We start from the raw sequence: 19,605 nt of genomic DNA, 5'->3' as shown, positions 1-19,605 counted from the left end.
AAACATAATTTTCCTCAAGTATGAAGACAAGAAAAATAGAAATAAGGCGAATTTCAATGCATGGTTATCCTTGACTCACAGACACAACAAAACCAAAAACTCCTAGATCTAGACATACTACAGACTCATAAAAAAAAGAAAATAAACACTAAAAGAAAAACACAAAAAAAACACAAAGGCATGAACTAGCTTCAACTTTTTAAGCAGTCGTCCCCACAAGCTTAAGGTCTATCCGATTCGTCTACAATCTCCAAATCCTCCCTTTTCCCTCTTCTACCTAATCGGTCTGTCAGTTCGCCAAGATACCTTATTGACTTCCTAATTGTTGGATTCACTCGATCACTCATTCCTCACCAGGGATGTTAAGATCGAATCACTCTTAAGTCAATGTTATACCACTGACGCGTCAGGTTATGAGAGTTTCTGTAACATCCCGAATTATAGGCACCAATAAAAGGTTTGGATATGTGGTGAGGAATAGTAGTTAAGTTAAACCGTAAGGTATAAATTTGATACGAAATGCCGATTAGTCAATTTTCGGCAATTTCTTTTGTCCGTGTAAAATCATAAATCGAAGCTAAGGGGTAATAATTTTATAAATTACAAATTATGGCCTAGAATAATTGTTGATAATGTGAGGAATTGTTTTGGGCCATTTGAAGGTAATTAAAAAAATTTCTATCGCCGATAATTTCAGTTTTTAATGAAAACGATCGGCGAAACTTTTGAAGATATAGACAGGAATAATTTTGCCTTAAACTAGAATTTAAATGCTAAATGATGATATAAAGAGTTCCTAAATGTGATATCATATGATAGGGCAATAAAATGTTACAAGATAATTAATTTATTTAAAAACTAACTAAATAATTAAATAATGATTAGAATTCTCTAGAGAATTCTTTTGTCTATCATCAACTCTAAACCCCCCCTCATTTCAGCCAGAAGCACGTCCTCCCCCTCTCCATGGAAGACCAAAAGCTTAAGCTTTTTAATTTCCAAATATTTGTCATTTAATCGGTAAATCGATTGGGTAATCTTGTATCCGCCAGCAAATCGAGCGAAGGAGCATATAGTGCGTTTTGATCACAAAGGAGTGGATTTAGAGGGTAGAGAAGTATCAAGGTGAAATAGGCTTATGTTCATAAGCCTGCGAGGTAGCGTATCCTCTCTATGGTTTTCGATTCTTTAGGTTGAGATGATGTGTGCTATAATGTGATTATATGTGAGATGTTTAAATAATGTGCTTAAATATGCTTATAATTTAATATGTGGATTATTATGATTCTTATTAATTTTAATATGAATGATCTGTGGAAAAAAAAATGGTACGAATATGAATAAAGACAATGGATATGATATGCAATGAAGTGTAATAAATTATGAAGATCTGAATAATGTGAAATATGTCTGAATAGATTATGAAAAAAAATATCTGAATATATATGAAAAAGAGTGTCTGTGAATTCGATAAGAATGATTATCTGAAGTGATATTTGGAAATGGAATATATGTGAAAAAGAGATTTGAAAGAAGAATATGAAATAAAACGTCCTGTTTGCTTGGTCATATGTGTTGGGTACAATTGGCATGCCATAGGACAGCAGCGCTGCATTATCTGTGATCACTCGTCTTCTGGATAACCGAAGCGAGGATCGTCTGTTATCTGATGGGCCCCTATCTGATCTGTCTGATCTGCACCCTAATGGGTGGTTTGATTATCTGTCCGCACCCTCATGGGTGGTCTGATTATCTGTCTGCACCCTCATGGGTGGTCTGATTATCTGTCTGCACCCTATGGGTGGTCTGTGCGGAGTCCTCTCGAGGACAAAATCCGCGTCTGCATCTGATTCTGTTTCTGATCTGGTCCGTGTACCCTGCCTGAAACCAAACAGATATTGGGGCTATAAGAGAAAATAATATCTGATGATTTCTGAATAAAGGATCTGTAATCTGTGATATATGATAATATAAGATAAAATAATATCTGATGATTTCTGAATAAATGATCTGTAAGCTGTAATCTGTGATATATGATAATATAAGATAAAATAATATCTGATGATTTCTGAATAAATGATCTGTAATCTGTAATCTGTGATATATGATAATATAAGATAAAATAATATCTGATGATTTCTGAATAAATGATCTGTAAGCTGTAATCCGTGATATATGATAATATAAGATAAAATAATATCTGATGATTTCTGAATAAATGATCTGTAATCTGTAATATGTGATATATGATAATATAAGATAAAATAATATCTGATGATTTCTGAATAAATGATCTGTAATATATGATAAGATAAGAAAAAATTAATATCTGATGACTTGTGAATAAAGGATCTGTAATATGTGATATGTGATATGTGATTTGTGAAATATGATATATGATATGATTGTTGATCAGTCCTCACGGAGGAAATGATATTTTATGTTGAACGGTCCCCGCTCGGGGTAATTAACACGGAAGAATAGTATACGAAAATAAATGGTAAAATGAGAAAAATGTGATACGAAATGATATATGATGATATGCGAAATCTGGAGAAACCAAAGCTATAAGATACAATGAAAATGTTGTAGTATAGAAATAAATATATGAATATGTTATCAAGAGACCATAAGAGAAATATGACGAGGATGATATGATGAATATATATGGGTATCTGAACAGGTATGCTTTGGTGTGAAAATTCTGAGAATTTGGAATATATATATTGTAATAATAAGTCAAGATAATAAGGAAATGGCATTAAGAATGAAATCTCTGAAGAGACATGAGTAAGAATATATGGAAAAGTTGTATGACGATAATACAAATAAGTTTGATATAATGTGATTGTAAGTAATTTTGGAAATCTGTGAAATTGAAATGAAAACAAGCAAAAGATTAAAAAGGAAATAATGTAGTTATTATAGTTACTATTGTCTTAGCTGAGAGGGTTGGATTCTGTAGTTTGGATATTGCTACTGGGCTTTCGAGCTCACTCCCCCTCTTTCCCCCCTGCAGGTTAGAGTCGACATTATGTCAGTGGTGTTGCGCAGCTTTGCATCTTTGGCGAGTCACTGGTGGTCAACTTGGTTTAGTAGTCGTGGCATGTTATGTAATAGTTTAATCTTTAACCTTCCGCTGGATAAATGTTAAGTTTTTAAATGTAATAGATTTTAATTATGCTTTTAAGCTAAAAGAAAAAGGAAAAATTTCAGCACGGGTTTTCGATACTGAAACGTGACATCACTTATTCGGTGGGTTACCTACCGGGTAAGGGGTGTTACAAGTTTTGGTATCAGAGCCTAGGTTTAGGCGGTTCTGGAAAGAAGTGATTCAGTAAAGTGTGTAGAAACATGCCACATAGGTTTAATTGTCTGTTAGTACCAGTGACTCGATGCAGCTGCTTATGTCTAAAGTGGAAAGAAGTTAACAAGGTACGGGACATAGTTTCCCGTGTGACCGAGAAAGATGTTATATGGGACTGGCCACCCCATATAGCTCTAATCTCGGTAGCGTCGGTATGTGTAAAAGATTTAAAAAAAAAATTCAGGGAGGATGGGTCTGAAAATGTTGATGAAAAGTATGTCCTAATGAAAGATACTAATAAATATATGCAGATTATGAAAGAGTATAAGTAAAAGAGAAGAAAATGAGTTAAAGGAATGATATGGAAAGAAAGTAAGTTATAGACTAAGTGACCATCATGATATAAAAGTGTAACACGAAAATTCACAAAGGTATGTGGATTGTCTGATATAAGATGGATTAAGAGTCATAAAGTAATATCCTATAATGATAAACAAAAGTATAGAAATATGTGAAAGGAAATGTGTTTGGCAAAATGATAAATATTGATATGAAAACATATGAAACTATAAGGCATTATATGAATAAAACCATAAATGTGCGAATGAGAAAATGCGACGAATAAGAAATAAATGATATGATCTGAACATGTGTGCCCCTATATGGATTACATGTGTACTTCGAATCGGGCAATATGAGATATGACGTGATGTGATGGAAATATGAACTGAATAATCGTGCAAGACAATAAATTATATGATTGGAAATGTGAACTCCGTGAGAATTATGTGTGCGCTCGAATACGAGCTATATAAATGTTAGAACCGAATGATGATTCAGAAATGAAATGGAAAATGGGAATGTATGCTCTAAGCGAGCTGTATAGTATATGATAAGATATGTCTAAAAATATGAGTTTGAAATTGAGCTATATGATATAAAATGGTATTCTGGTTGAAAGTGTTGTCTGTGATCTGTAAATGTGTTAGTTATGGATAAGAATGAGTTTTGAAAATAAATATGGTTGTTGATGAATACTGACTTGATATTTGAATTATGTTGTGATTTGGTGGTTTGATTTGATAATCTGTGATTAACATTGTATCTTGTTGGTTTTGGGGAAGCACTGGTTATAGAGAAAACGCTGCCCAATTTTTGCTAGAAATTGATCAGATAAATTAATACGAAATTGTGGTAAATAAACTGATAAGTGATAATACATGAAGAGAATGATGTTACATGATGACTTAAGAAAGGAAAAAGGGAAAAGATAAGAAGTGTTGTGAATGATAATAAAGGAAAACGTAATGAAATGATGATATGTGGAAAGTGAAATGCACCCTTCGTCGGCTATAAGTGCCCGAATAGGGACTATGCAATTGGGACTATACAATATATGATGAGTATGTGAATTATACATATGCGTGATGAATATGATATGTGCGCCTCATGTGGACAAAGAAAAGATGCAAATAACATGGAAATTACTATGTAAAGAAATGATAATGTGACAAATGTGCATGAAATATATTAGAGATAATGATAATATTATTATGTGATCGCAAAATGTGGCTATGTGTTAAGATGTGATTATGTGATTTTGTATGTCATTCTGTGTTTGGTTATGGAAGTGAGGATACGCTATGTAGATGAGGATATAGGATGTCGTGGAATGGCATACGTATATGCGACGCTTATAGGAATGATGTAAACCCGAGGGAATTTCGAGGACGAAATTCCTTTTAGGGGGGATGAGTTGTAACATCCCGAATTATAGGCACCAATAAAAGGTTTGGATATGTGGTGAGGAATAGTAGTTAAGTTAAACCGTAAGGTATAAATTTGATACGAAATGCCGATTAGTCAATTTTCGGCAATTTCTTTTGTCCGTGTAAAATCATAAATCGAAGCTAAGGGGTAATAATTTTATAAATTACAAATTATGGCCTAGAATAATTGTTGATAATGTGAGGAATTGTTTTGGGCCATTTGAAGGTAATTAAAAAAATTTCTATCGCCGATAATTTCAGTTTTTAACGAAAACGATCGGCGAAACTTTTGAAGATATAGACAGGAATAATTTTGCCTTAAACTAGAATTTAAATGCTAAATGATGATATAAAGAGTTCCTAAATGTGATATCATATGATAGGGCAATAAAATGTTACAAGATAATTAATTTATTTAAAAACTAACTAAATAATTAAATAATGATTAGAATTCTCTAGAGAATTCTTTTGTCTATCATCAACTCCAAACCCCCCCTCATTTCAGCCAGAAGCACGTCCTCCCCCTCTCCATGGAAGACCAAAAGCTTAAGCTTTTTAATTTCCAAATATTTGTCATTTAATCGGTAAATCGATCGGGTAATCTTGTATCCGCCAGCAAATCGAGCGAAGGAGCATATAGTGCGTTTTGATCACAAAGGAGTGGATTTAGAGGGTAGAGAAGTATCAAGGTGAAATAGGCTTATGTTCATAAGCCTGCGAGGTAGCGTATCCTCTCTATGGTTTTCGATTCTTTAGGTTGAGATGATGTGTGCTATAATGTGATTATATGTGAGATGTTTAAATAATGTGCTTAAATATGCTTATAATTTAATATGTGGATTATTATGATTCTTATTAATTTTAATATGAATGATCTGTGGAAAAAAAAATGGTACGAATATGAATAAAGACAATGGATATGATATGCAATGAAGTGTAATAAATTATGAAGATCCGAATAATGTGAAATATGTCTGAATAGATTATGAAAAAAAATATCTGAATATATATGAAAAAGAGTGTCTGTGAATTCGATAAGAATGATTATCTGAAGTGATATTTGGAAATGGAATAAATGTGAAAAAGAGATTTGAAAGAAGAATATGAAATAAAACGTCCTGTTTGCTTGGTCATATGTGTTGGGTACAATTGGCATGCCATAGGACAGCAGCGCTGCATTATCTGTGATCACTCGTCTTCTGGATAACCGAAACGAGGATCGTCTGTTATCTGATGGGCCCCTATCTGATCTGTCTGATCTGCACCCTAATGGGTGGTTTGATTATCTGTCCGCACCCTCATGGGTGGTCTGATTATCTGTCTGCACCCTCATGGGTGGTCTGATTATCTGTCTGCACCCTATGGGTGGTCTGTGCGGAGTCCTCTCGAGGACAAAATCCGCGTCTGCATCTGATTCTGTTTCTGATCTGGTCCGTGTACCCTGCCTGAAACCAAACAGATATTGGGGCTATAAGAGAAAATAATATCTGATGATTTCTGAATAAAGGATCTGTAATCTGTGATATATGATAATATAAGATAAAATAATATCTGATGATTTCTGAATAAATGATCTGTAATATATGATAAGATAAGAAAAAATTAATATCTGATGACTTGTGAATAAAGGATCTGTAATATGTGATATGTGATATGTGATTTGTGAAATATGATATATGATATGATTGTTGATCAGTCCTCACGGAGGAAATGATATTTTATGTTGAACGGTCCCCGCTCGGGGTAATTAACACGGAAGAATAGTATACGAAAATAAATGGTAAAATGAGAAAAATGTGATACGAAATGATATATGATGATATGCGAAATCTGGAGAAACCAAAGCTATAAGATACAATGAAAATGTTGTAGTATAGAAATAAATATATGAATATGTTATCAAGAGACCATAAGAGAAATATGACGAGGATGATATGATGAATATATATGGGTATCTGAACAGGTATGCTTTGGTGTGAAAATTCTGAGAATTTGGAATATATATATTGTAATAATAAGTCAAGATAATAAGGAAATGGCATTAAGAATGAAATCTCTGAAGAGACATGAGTAAGAATATATGGAAAAGTTGTATGACGATAATACAAATAAGTTTGATATAATGTGATTGTAAGTAATTTTGGAAATCTGTGAAATTGAAATGAAAACAAGCAAAAGATTAAAAAGGAAATAATGTAGTTATTATAGTTACTATTGTCTTAGCTGAGAGGGTTGGATTCTGTAGTTTGGATATTGCTACTGGGCTTTCGAGCTCACTCCCCCTCTTTCCCCCCTGCAGGTTAGAGTCGACATTATGTCAGTGGTGTTGCGCAGCTTTGCATCTTTGGCGAGTCACTGGTGGTCAACTTGGTTTAGTAGTCGTGGCATGTTATGTAATAGTTTAATCTTTAACCTTCCGCTGGATAAATGTTAAGTTTTTAAATGTAATAGATTTTAATTATGCTTTTAAGCTAAAAAGAAAAAGGAAAAATTTCAGCACGGGTTTTCGATACTGAAACGTGACATCACTTATTCGGTGGGTTACCTACCGGGTAAGGGGTGTTACAAGTTTTGGTATCAGAGCCTAGGTTTAGGCGGTTCTGGAAAGAAGTGATTCAGTAAAGTGTGTAGAAACATGCCACATAGGTTTAATTGTCTGTTAGTACCAGTGACTCGATGCAGCTGCTAATGTCTAAAGTGGAAAGAAGTTAACAAGGTACGGGACATAGTTTCCCGTGTGACCGAGAAAGATGTTATATGGGACTGGCCACCCCATATAGCTCTAATCTCGGTAGCGTCGGTATGTGTAAAAGATTTAAAAAAAAAATTCAGGGAGGATGGGTCTGAAAATGTTGATGAAAAGTATGTCCTAATGAAAGATACTAATAAATATATGCAGATTATGAAAGAGTATAAGTAAAAGAGAAGAAAATGAGTTAAAGGAATGATATGGAAAGAAAGTAAGTTATAGACTAAGTGACCATCATGATATAAAAGTGTAACACGAAAATTCACAAAGGTATGTGGATTGTCTGATATAAGATGGATTAAGAGTCATAAAGTAATATCCTATAATGATAAACAAAAGTATAGAAATATGTGAAAGGAAATGTGTTTGGCAAAATGATAAATATTGATATGAAAACATATGAAACTATAAGGCATTATATGAATAAAACCATAAATGTGCGAATGAGAAAATGCGACGAATAAGAAATAAATGATATGATCTGAACATGTGTGCCCCTATATGGATTACATGTGTACTTCGAATCGGGCAATATGAGATATGACGTGATGTGATGGAAATATGAACTGAATAATCGTGCAAGACAATAAATTATATGATTGGAAATGTGAACTCCGTGAGAATTATGTGTGCGCTCGAATACGAGCTATATAAATGTTAGAACCGAATGATGATTCAGAAATGAAATGGAAAATGGGAATGTATGCTCTAAGCGAGCTGTATAGTATATGATAAGATATGTCTAAAAATATGAGTTTGAAATTGAGCTATATGATATAAAATGGTATTCTGGTTGAAAGTGTTGTCTGTGATCTGTAAATGTGTTAGTTATGGATAAGAATGAGTTTTGAAAATAAATATGGTTGTTGATGAATACTGACTTGATATTTGAATTATGTTGTGATTTGGTGGTTTAATTTGATAATCTGTGATTAACATTGTATCTTGTTGGTTTTGGGGAAGCACTGGTTATAGAGAAAACGCTGCCCAATTTTTGCTAGAAATTGATCAGATAAATTAATACGAAATTGTGGTAAATAAACTGATAAGTGATAATACATGAAGAGAATGATGTTACATGATGACTTAAGAAAGGAAAAAGGGAAAAGATAAGAAGTGTTGTGAATGATAATAAAGGAAAACGTAATGAAATGATGATATGTGGAAAGTGAAATGCACCCTTCGTCGGCTATAAGTGCCCGAATAGGGACTATGCAATTGGGACTATACAATATATGATGAGTATGTGAATTATACATATGCGTGATGAATATGATATGTGCGCCTCATGTGGACAAAGAAAAGATGCAAATAACATGGAAATTACTATGTAAAGAAATGATAATGTGACAAATGTGCTTGAAATATATTAGAGATAATGATAATATTATTATGTGATCGCAAAATGTGGCTATGTGTTAAGATGTGATTATGTGATTTTGTATGTCATTCTGTGTTTGGTTATGGAAGTGAGGATACGCTATGTAGATGAGGATATAGGATGTCGTGGAATGGCATACGTATATGCGACGCTTATAGGAATGATGTAAACCCGAGGGAATTTCGAGGACGAAATTCCTTTTAGGGGGGATGAGTTGTAACATCCCGAATTATAGGCACCAATAAAAGGTTTGGATATGTGGTGAGGAATAGTAGTTAAGTTAAACCGTAAGGTATAAATTTGATACGAAATGCCGATTAGTCAATTTTCGGCAATTTCTTTTGTCCGTGTAAAATCATAAATCGAAGCTAAGGGGTAATAATTTTATAAATTACAAATTATGGCCTAGAATAATTGTTGATAATGTGAGGAATTGTTTTGGGCCATTTGAAGGTAATTAAAAAAATTTCTATCGCCGATAATTTCAGTTTTTAACGAAAACGATCGGCGAAACTTTTGAAGATATAGACAGGAATAATTTTGCCTTAAACTAGAATTTAAATGCTAAATGATGATATAAAGAGTTCCTAAATGTGATATCATATGATAGGGCAATAAAATGTTACAAGATAATTAATTTATTTAAAAACTAACTAAATAATTAAATAATGATTAGAATTCTCTAGAGAATTCTTTTGTCTATCATCAACTCCAAACCCCCCCTCATTTCAGCCAGAAGCACGTCCTCCCCCTCTCCATGGAAGACCAAAAGCTTAAGCTTTTTAATTTCCAAATATTTGTCATTTAATCGGTAAATCGATCGGGTAATCTTGTATCCGCCAGCAAATCGAGCGAAGGAGCATATAGTGCGTTTTGATCACAAAGGAGTGGATTTAGAGGGTAGAGAAGTATCAAGGTGAAATAGGCTTATGTTCATAAGCCTGCGAGGTAGCGTATCCTCTCTATGGTTTTCGATTCTTTAGGTTGAGATGATGTGTGCTATAATGTGATTATATGTGAGATGTTTAAATAATGTGCTTAAATATGCTTATAATTTAATATGTGGATTATTATGATTCTTATTAATTTTAATATGAATGATCTGTGGAAAAAAAAAATGGTACGAATATGAATAAAGACAATGGATATGATATGCAATGAAGTGTAATAAATTATGAAGATCCGAATAATGTGAAATATGTCTGAATAGATTATGAAAAAAAATATCTGAATATATATGAAAAAGAGTGTCTGTGAATTCGATAAGAATGATTATCTGAAGTGATATTTGGAAATGGAATAAATGTGAAAAAGAGATTTGAAAGAAGAATATGAAATAAAACGTCCTGTTTGCTTGGTCATATGTGTTGGGTACAATTGGCATGCCATAGGACAGCAGCGCTGCATTATCTGTGATCACTCGTCTTCTGGATAACCGAAACGAGGATCGTCTGTTATCTGATGGGCCCCTATCTGATCTGTCTGATCTGCACCCTAATGGGTGGTTTGATTATCTGTCCGCACCCTCATGGGTGGTCTGATTATCTGTCTGCACCCTCATGGGTGGTCTGATTATCTGTCTGCACCCTATGGGTGGTCTGTGCGGAGTCCTCTCGAGGACAAAATCCGCGTCTGCATCTGATTCTGTTTCTGATCTGGTCCGTGTACCCTGCCTGAAACCAAACAGATATTGGGGCTATAAGAGAAAATAATATCTGATGATTTCTGAATAAAGGATCTGTAATCTGTGATATATGATAATATAAGATAAAATAATATCTGATGATTTCTGAATAAATGATCTGTAAGCTGTAATCTGTGATATATGATAATATAAGATAAAATAATATCTGATGATTTCTGAATAAATGATCTGTAATCTGTAATCTGTGATATATGATAATATAAGATAAAATAATATCTGATGATTTCTGAATAAATGATCTGTAAGCTGTAATCCGTGATATATGATAATATAAGATAAAATAATATCTGATGATTTCTGAATAAATGATCTGTAATCTGTAATATGTGATATATGATAATATAAGATAAAATAATATCTGATGATTTCTGAATAAATGATCTGTAATATATGATAAGATAAGAAAAAATTAATATCTGATGACTTGTGAATAAAGGATCTGTAATATGTGATATGTGATATGTGATTTGTGAAATATGATATATGATATGATTGTTGATCAGTCCTCACGGAGGAAATGATATTTTATGTTGAACGGTCCCCGCTCGGGGTAATTAACACGGAAGAATAGTATACGAAAATAAATGGTAAAATGAGAAAAATGTGATACGAAATGATATATGATGATATGCGAAATCTGGAGAAACCAAAGCTATAAGATACAATGAAAATGTTGTAGTATAGAAATAAATATATGAATATGTTATCAAGAGACCATAAGAGAAATATGACGAGGATGATATGATGAATATATATGGGTATCTGAACAGGTATGCTTTGGTGTGAAAATTCTGAGAATTTGGAATATATATATTGTAATAATAAGTCAAGATAATAAGGAAATGGCATTAAGAATGAAATCTCTGAAGAGACATGAGTAAGAATATATGGAAAAGTTGTATGACGATAATACAAATAAGTTTGATATAATGTGATTGTAAGTAATTTTGGAAATCTGTGAAATTGAAATGAAAACAAGCAAAAGATTAAAAAGGAAATAATGTAGTTATTATAGTTACTATTGTCTTAGCTGAGAGGGTTGGATTCTGTAGTTTGGATATTGCTACTGGGCTTTCGAGCTCACTCCCCCTCTTTCCCCCCTGCAGGTTAGAGTCGACATTATGTCAGTGGTGTTGCGCAGCTTTGCATCTTTGGCGAGTCACTGGTGGTCAACTTGGTTTAGTAGTCGTGGCATGTTATGTAATAGTTTAATCTTTAACCTTCCGCTGGATAAATGTTAAGTTTTTAAATGTAATAGATTTTAATTATGCTTTTAAGCTAAAAAGAAAAAGGAAAAATTTCAGCACGGGTTTTCGATACTGAAACGTGACATCACTTATTCGGTGGGTTACCTACCGGGTAAGGGGTGTTACAAGTTTTGGTATCAGAGCCTAGGTTTAGGCGGTTCTGGAAAGAAGTGATTCAGTAAAGTGTGTAGAAACATGCCACATAGGTTTAATTGTCTGTTAGTACCAGTGACTCGATGCAGCTGCTTATGTCTAAAGTGGAAAGAAGTTAACAAGGTACGGGACATAGTTTCCCGTGTGACCGAGAAAGATGTTATATGGGACTGGCCACCCCATATAGCTCTAATCTCGGTAGCGTCGGTATGTGTAAAAGATTTAAAAAAAAAATTCAGGGAGGATGGGTCTGAAAATGTTGATGAAAAGTATGTCCTAATGAAAGATACTAATAAATATATGCAGATTATGAAAGAGTATAAGTAAAAGAGAAGAAAATGAGTTAAAGGAATGATATGGAAAGAAAGTAAGTTATAGACTAAGTGACCATCATGATATAAAAGTGTAACACGAAAATTCACAAAGGTATGTGGATTGTCTGATATAAGATGGATTAAGAGTCATAAAGTAATATCCTATAATGATAAACAAAAGTATAGAAATATGTGAAAGGAAATGTGTTTGGCAAAATGATAAATATTGATATGAAAACATATGAAACTATAAGGCATTATATGAATAAAACCATAAATGTGCGAATGAGAAAATGCGACGAATAAGAAATAAATGATATGATCTGAACATGTGTGCCCCTATATGGATTACATGTGTACTTCGAATCGGGCAATATGAGATATGACGTGATGTGATGGAAATATGAACTGAATAATCGTGCAAGACAATAAATTATATGATTGGAAATGTGAACTCCGTGAGAATTATGTGTGCGCTCGAATACGAGCTATATAAATGTTAGAACCGAATGATGATTCAGAAATGAAATGGAAAATGGGAATGTATGCTCTAAGCGAGCTGTATAGTATATGATAAGATATGTCTAAAAATATGAGTTTGAAATTGAGCTATATGATATAAAATGGTATTCTGGTTGAAAGTGTTGTCTGTGATCTGTAAATGTGTTAGTTATGGATAAGAATGAGTTTTGAAAATAAATAGGTTGTTGATGAATACTGACTTGATATTTGAATTATGTTGTGATTTGGTGGTTTGATTTGATAATCTGTGATTAACATTGTATCTTGTTGGTTTTGGGGAAGCACTGGTTATAGAGAAAACGCTGCCCAATTTTTGCTAGAAATTGATCAGATAAATTAATACGAAATTGTGGTAAATAAACTGATAAGTGATAATACATGAAGAGAATGATGTTACATGATGACTTAAGAAAGGAAAAAGGGAAAAGATAAGAAGTGTTGTGAATGATAATAAAGGAAAACGTAATGAAATGATGATATGTGGAAAGTGAAATGCACCCTTCGTCGGCTATAAGTGCCCGAATAGGGACTATGCAATTGGGACTATACAATATATGATGAGTATGTGAATTATACATATGCGTGATGAATATGATATGTGCGCCTCATGTGGACAAAGAAAAGATGCAAATAACATGGAAATTACTATGTAAAGAAATGATAATGTGACAAATGTGCTTGAAATATATTAGAGATAATGATAATATTATTATGTGATCGCAAAATGTGGCTATGTGTTAAGATGTGATTATGTGATTTTGTATGTCATTCTGTGTTTGGTTATGGAAGTGAGGATACGCTATGTAGATGAGGATATAGGATGTCGTGGAATGGCATACGTATATGCGACGCTTATAGGAATGATGTAAACCCGAGGGAATTTCGAGGACGAAATTCCTTTTAGGGGGGATGAGTTGTAACATCCCGAATTATAGGCACCAATAAAAGGTTTGGATATGTGGTGAGGAATAGTAGTTAAGTTAAACCGTAAGGTATAAATTTGATACGAAATGCCGATTAGTCAATTTTCGGCAATTTCTTTTGTCCGTGTAAAATCATAAATCGAAGCTAAGGGGTAATAATTTTATAAATTACAAATTATGGCCTAGAATAATTGTTGATAATGTGAGGAATTGTTTTGGGCCATTTGAAGGTAATTAAAAAAATTTCTATCGCCGATAATTTCAGTTTTTAACGAAAACGATCGGCGAAACTTTTGAAGATATAGACAGGAATAATTTTGCCTTAAACTAGAATTTAAATGCTAAATGATGATATAAAGAGTTCCTAAATGTGATATCATATGATAGGGCAATAAAATGTTACAAGATAATTAATTTATTTAAAAACTAACTAAATAATTAAATAATGATTAGAATTCTCTAGAGAATTCTTTTGTCTATCATCAACTCCAAACCCCCCCTCATTTCAGCCAGAAGCACGTCCTCCCCCTCTCCATGGAAGACCAAAAGCTTAAGCTTTTTAATTTCCAAATATTTGTCATTTAATCGGTAAATCGATCGGGTAATCTTGTATCCGCCAGCAAATCGAGCGAAGGAGCATATAGTGCGTTTTGATCACAAAGGAGTGGATTTAGAGGGTAGAGAAGTATCAAGGTGAAATAGGCTTATGTTCATAAGCCTGCGAGGTAGCGTATCCTCTCTATGGTTTTCGATTCTTTAGGTTGAGATGATGTGTGCTATAATGTGATTATATGTGAGATGTTTAAATAATGTGCTTAAATATGCTTATAATTTAATATGTGGATTATTATGATTCTTATTAATTTTAATATGAATGATCTGTGGAAAAAAAAATGGTACGAATATGAATAAAGACAATGGATATGATATGCAATGAAGTGTAATAAATTATGAAGATCCGAATAATGTGAAATATGTCTGAATAGATTATGAAAAAAAATATCTGAATATATATGAAAAAGAGTGTCTGTGAATTCGATAAGAATGATTATCTGAAGTGATATTTGGAAATGGAATAAATGTGAAAAAGAGATTTGAAAGAAGAATATGAAATAAAACGTCCTGTTTGCTTGGTCATATGTGTTGGGTACAATTGGCATGCCATAGGACAGCAGCGCTGCATTATCTGTGATCACTCGTCTTCTGGATAACCGAAACGAGGATCGTCTGTTATCTGATGGGCCCCTATCTGATCTGTCTGATCTGCACCCTAATGGGTGGTTTGATTATCTGTCCGCACCCTCATGGGTGGTCTGATTATCTGTCTGCACCCTCATGGGTGGTCTGATTATCTGTCTGCACCCTATGGGTGGTCTGTGCGGAGTCCTCTCGAGGACAAAATCCGCGTCTGCATCTGATTCTGTTTCTGATCTGGTCCGTGTACCCTGCCTGAAACCAAGCAGATATTGGGGCTATAAGAGAAAATAATATCTGATGATTTCTGAATAAAGGATCTGTAATCTGTAATCTGTGATATATGATAATATAAGATAAAATAATATCTGATGATTTCTGAATAAATGATCTGTAAGCTGTAATCTGTGATATATGATAATATAAGATAAAATAATATCTGATGATTTCTGAATAAATGATCTGTAATCTGTAATCTGTGATATATGATAATATAAGATAAAATAATATCTGATGATTTCTGAATAAATGATCTGTAAGCTGTAATCCGTGATATATGATAATATAAGATAAAATAATATCTGATGATTTCTGAATAAATGATCTGTAATCTGTAATATGTGATATATGATAATATAAGATAAAATAATATCTGATGATTTCTGAATAAATGATCTGTAATATATGATAAGATAAGAAAAAATTAATATCTGATGACTTGTGAATAAAGGATCTGTAATATGTGATATGTGATATGTGATTTGTGAAATATGATATATGATATGATTGTTGATCAGTCCTCACGGAGGAAATGATATTTTATGTTGAACGGTCCCCGCTCGGGGTAATTAACACGGAAGAATAGTATACGAAAATAAATGGTAAAATGAGAAAAATGTGATACGAAATGATATATGATGATATGCGAAATCTGGAGAAACCAAAGCTATAAGATACAATGAAAATGTTGTAGTATAGAAATAAATATATGAATATGTTATCAAGAGACCATAAGAGAAATATGACGAGGATGATATGATGAATATATATGGGTATCTGAACAGGTATGCTTTGGTGTGAAAATTCTGAGAATTTGGAATATATATATTGTAATAATAAGTCAAGATAATAAGGAAATGGCATTAAGAATGAAATCTCTGAAGAGACATGAGTAATAATATATGGAAAAGTTGTATGACGATAATACAAATAAGTTTGATATAATGTGATTGTAAGTAATTTTGGAAATCTGTGAAATTGAAATGAAAACAAGCAAAAGATTAAAAAGGAAATAATGTAGTTATTATAGTTACTATTGTCTTAGCTGAGAGGGTTGGATTCTGTAGTTTGGATATTGCTACTGGGCTTTCGAGCTCACTCCCCCTCTTTCCCCCCTGCAGGTTAGAGTCGACATTATGTCAGTGGTGTTGCGCAGCTTTGCATCTTTGGCGAGTCACTGGTGGTCAACTTGGTTTAGTAGTCGTGGCATGTTATGTAATAGTTTAATCTTTAACCTTCCGCTGGATAAATGTTAAGTTTTTAAATGTAATAGATTTTAATTATGCTTTTAAGCTAAAAAGAAAAAGGAAAAATTTCAGCACGGGTTTTCGATACTGAAACGTGACATCACTTATTCGGTGGGTTACCTACCGGGTAAGGGGTGTTACAGTTTCTCCTTCCTACAGGCCCTTTTTATTTCCTGGGTCAGGTAACTATTGCCTCTTGCCCTTGGAATATTTTCATTTCTTTTCCCTTTATTTTTTCCCCTGGACTTCATCCAGCTTATACCTCCGATTGTTTTTAATTTTATTCCTCTCCTGGACTTCGTCCAGCTTATACCTCCATTTCCTGGACTTTGTCCAGCTTATACCTCCATTTCCTGGACTTTGTCCAGCTTATACCTCCATTTCCTGGACTTCGTCCAGCTTATTCCTCCAGAACCCATTTTTTTATTTTTCTTCTTCTGACTCTACTCCCTAAGCATCAAGTGGTGGCCCCTTTTTATACAAGTTAGCTCAAAGTGTATAGGCTTATAACTCACATTTATGGTGGGGCTTCACATCTAAGTCATCTAAAGCATCTTCTATCGTCCTCACTTCATTCAAACCGAATTCAGCTTATTAAGGAAAAAGGCCTCAAAGTTGACATGCATCCTATCTTCAATTGCTCTTACTAAGGGGATCTTGCCTTATTATTTTCACTAGCTCATGCGACACACAAAATAAAAACAAATCCTAGACCTAAAAACAAAATAAAAACAAAATCCTAGACCTAAAAACACATATTCACATTGAAACACAACAGTACGACTCCCTCCCCCTCCCACTTCACTCAAGCTTGTCCCCAAGCTATCCTAGTGAAGGGGGAAAATGGGAAGTACGGAACAGATCACAACAAAACACATAACAACAGAACTTACAAACAAAACAAACTTCTCACACTTAGACCGAGCAACGGGCTAAATGGGAGAAATCGCAACAGAACATAACCAAAGCATGCTTGAAAAGAAACACAAACTTCTCATACTTAGACCAAAAATTTGGCTAAGTGGGAGAAGACAACTATAGACGCAGAAAAATATATACAATACGCGACATGCTGGAAAAAAACAAACACACAACAGAAAACAGCAAACAAACAAGCTTAAAACTGAAAGAAAATAAAGGAGACTGAAAGTAAAGTTACTTGGTCAATGGGGGTTTCATTTCGGGGTTTGGCGCCCGCGGGAGCCAAACTGGGGTGGCACGTAGGGTCGGGTCACCTTTGCTTTCTTCCTCGCCGGCGACTCCGGCTTATTCTCCTCCTTCTCACTTGGTCTAGACACTGGCTTCTTGACTATCACGGGCCTCGATGCAGACGGGGCTATCAGGGGTTTGGACACTGGTGGGGGCTGCTGGATGGAAGAACTTCCTTGCCCTAGCTGCTTGGGCACACTGCTAGGTTCAGCAGGCAATTTCATTTGGGGCTCGGGAAATTTCTCCTTCAGCCACTTTGTCATCATCATCATTAAGTTGATGCGCCCTTTGAGGGCCTGCATCTTCTCCCTGACACCGCCGAGTTCTCTCCTCATCTTGGTCATCTCCTTCCGAATGTCATTGAGCGCCGTTTGCATCACACCCATTTCCTTTCTAACTTCACCCAATTCATTGTGCATCACACCCACTTCCGTTTTCACTTCCTCATGTTCAACGCTAGCAGCCGTTTCGACACCTTCCTGCTCTGGCTTCACTTGGGGCTCCAATCTACCAACCTCATAGAAGCAAACTTCCTTCCCATGCATGTATAACAAGCCCTTGTTGAAGAAGTAATCCACACTGAACAGCTCAGGGGGCTCACACATCGCTACTTCCGGCGCAGATTTGGCAATCTTCATTATCGAGTTGCGCTGAAGGTAGACACCTAGAAGATGATAGGTGTACATATGTCGGGAAGGATTTCCGGCCATCTGATGGCAGGCCTGGGCTAAACAATAATCCAGATGCACTTTAACGCCCTTGGCCATGCACCATGTGAAATATAGACCGGCGGTGGTCAAAGCAGAGTTGGCGGTCCCTATCAAGTTATAGCTGATGAAAGTCTGAGCGAAGCGTAAGATTCGATTGTCGATATGGAAGGCTTTTGAATAACTCGTCTTGAACTGTCCCACCTTCGGATGCGTAACAAACTCCCAGGTAGCCTGCGGTTTGAATCCGGGAGTGTACTTTGGAGCTCCGACCATGCGTTCATTCCATATGCCGTCGTCATCCTCCGCTCGCGTAAACAGACCCATCTTGAGGGACCATTCCCTAAGACTCATTTCATGTTCTTCAGTAAAAAGGTGAAAAGTAATAGAGTCTGCATCCAAATCAGTGGTTGGCTTCAGCCGGAAGGTGGAGAAAAATTCCCTGGCCAATGCAGCCGGCCCCTCCGTATCACTGTGCTTCAGTAGCCAATTAAATCCTATTGCGCCTATGTACTGCCGAAATTCCGTGTCGGAGTCTATCTCCTCCAACTCCTCTCGAACATACCGCTTCCCTGACTTTGCTAGCTTTCCCGAACTACAGCGTTCCTTATACATCGCCGTTCTCTTGGGATCCTCGAACTTTCCCATTGCTTGCAGTAACCCTTTCGTTATCCAAACTTTCGCTGGCTTAAAATTCAGTACTTTCTCTAGCTCTTCTATATCTTCTGCCTCAGATTCACTAGACGAAGGAGGCCCGACTGGTTCCTTGGCGAATGGTACTTTAGTTGGGGCTGAGAGTTGAGCTTCCACAGCCTTGTCCTCCTTAGTCTGCTTGGATTTCTTGACCCGGGATGTAGCAGCATGTTTGCCCTTCCTTTTTTGCTCTGCTGCCAGGCGGC

The 19,605-nt window shown here is 34.9% G+C and overlaps 1 long non-coding RNA gene across 1 annotated transcript; it reads left to right on the top strand.

Moving 5' to 3' along the window:
* The first annotated feature begins 1,012 nt into the window (after positions 1–1,012).
* LOC121799330 lies at positions 1,013–16,864 on the top strand. Its single transcript, XR_006050255.1, has 5 exons — positions 1,013–1,157; positions 3,020–5,797; positions 7,376–10,154; positions 12,018–14,795; positions 16,665–16,864. It is a non-coding gene; the product is annotated as an uncharacterized LOC121799330 (long non-coding RNA).
* The last annotated feature ends 2,741 nt before the right edge of the window (positions 16,865–19,605 follow it).

This window comes from Salvia splendens, chromosome 4, assembly GCF_004379255.2.
Source record: "Salvia splendens isolate huo1 chromosome 4, SspV2, whole genome shotgun sequence".
Classification (NCBI taxonomy): Eukaryota; Viridiplantae; Streptophyta; class Magnoliopsida; order Lamiales; family Lamiaceae; genus Salvia; species Salvia splendens.
Note: the sequence above shows the minus strand (reverse complement) of the source record. Positions and strands in the feature narration are given on the sequence as shown.